Consider the following 1,985-nt stretch of genomic DNA (forward strand, 5'->3'; position numbering starts at 1 on the left):
AATGGAATATTACTCAGCCATAAAAAGAAATGAAATTGAGTTATTTGTAGTGAGGTGGATGGACCTAGAGTCTGTCATACAGAGTGAAGTAAGTCAGAAAGAGAAAAACAAATACCGTATGCTAACACATATATATGGAATCTAAAAAACAAACAAAAAAATGGTTCTGAAGAACCTAGGGGCAGGACAGGGGTAAAGATGCAGACATATATAATGAACTTGAGGACACGGGGAGGGGGAAGAGTAAGCTGGGACGAAGTGAGAGAGTGTCATTGACATATTTACACTACTAAATGTAAAATAGACAGCTAGTGGGAAGCAACTGCATAGCACAGGGAGATCAGCTCGGTGCTTTGTGACCACCTAGGGGGGTGGGATAGGGAGGGTGGGAAGGAGACGCAAGAGGGAGGAGATATGGGGATATATGTATACGTATAGCTGATTCACTTTGTTCTACAGCAGAAACTAACACAACATTGCAAAGCAATTATACGCCAATAAAATTGTTAAAAAGTATATTCAATTGACCCCCCCAAAAAGGAAAAAGACACATGCACCCCAATGTTCATTGCAGCACTGTTTACAATAGCCAGGTCGTGGAAGCCACCTAAAGGCCCATTGACAGATAAATGCATAAAGAAGATGTGGTACATGTATACAATGGAGTATGACTCAGCCATAAAAAGGAATGAAATTGGGTCATTTTTAGAGATGTGGATGGACCTAGAGACTGTCACACAGAGTGAAGTAAGTCAGACAGAGAAAAGCAAATATTGTATATTAACACATGTATGTGGAATCTTAGGAAAATGTTACAGATGAACCGGTTTGCAAGGCAGAAGTTGAGACACAGATGTAGAGAACAAACATATGGGCACCCAGGCAGGAAAGTGGTGACGGGGTAGGGTGGAGGTGGGATGAACTGGGAGATTGGGGTTGACATATATACATTAATATGTATAAAGTAGGTAACTAATAGGAACCTGCTGTATAAAAGTTAAATAAAATAAAATAAAATTTAAAAAACAATAAAAAAAGAAATTATAGCATGAAGTCACGTGAGCTAAAGGCCAGCCAAGTACTAAATATCAGAAAATGGGGCGAGAATTAAAGGGAAGACAAAATTCCCAAGGGCTTCCTAGATGCTGACTGTGAGGGCAGCCCATCAACACATCTACACCAGGGAAGGAATCTTGAATGAGGATATTTAATGATGGAAAAGTGCCCTGTAAGTAAACATTCCCTTCCACTCAGAGAAAAAGAAGGGAAACAGAAGTCTGATTTATGTGGGACAGCTCTATAAGGCCCTCCAGATCTGTGGTCTGAACGTATCCTACTCAGATTACATCCCGTTTGATCCACACAAAGAGAGCTCCCACCCATACAGGGTGTGGGGTGAGGTGAGGTCCTGGGTGTATGCACTGTGAGATAAAATAGGGCCTGGTTCTTGGCATGGCCTGGCTTCGAAATCTGTGGGCAGAGCAGGCTTTATTTACTCAGGGGCTGATTTGCCCCACACTAACCCTGAGCACTGGGACGACCACTTCCTGGGACTCCCTTGGTGTGTCACCATAGCCAATGTAGGGCAGCACCTCTCCAACTGGCTCTAAAAATTAGAAGTGAATAAATATTTTGCATTTTTTATCTTCTGGCTTGAGCATCTACTTCATGCAATTCTAATTTTAAAATGGGTCTATGGAGCATCATATATGTGCCAGTGTATTCTAGGTTCTATGGAGGTGACAAAAACACATCGACACGTCCTGTCTTTCTCTCAAGGGAGGACAGGAAATGTATAAAACATAGCTCTCAGGGTGGGAGGGAGCAAGAGACTTGCTCATGCTTCCTTAAGACTTTTGACCTTGGGGGCTTCCCTGGTGGCGCAGTGGTTGCGCGTCCGCCTGCCGATGCAGGGGAACCGGGTTCGCGCCCCGGTCTGGGAGGATCCCGCATGCCGCGGAGCGGCTGGGCCCGTGAGCCATGGC

The sequence above is a fragment of the Physeter macrocephalus genome, chromosome 12 (genome assembly GCF_002837175.3).
Source record: "Physeter macrocephalus isolate SW-GA chromosome 12, ASM283717v5, whole genome shotgun sequence".
Classification (NCBI taxonomy): Eukaryota; Metazoa; Chordata; class Mammalia; order Artiodactyla; family Physeteridae; genus Physeter; species Physeter macrocephalus.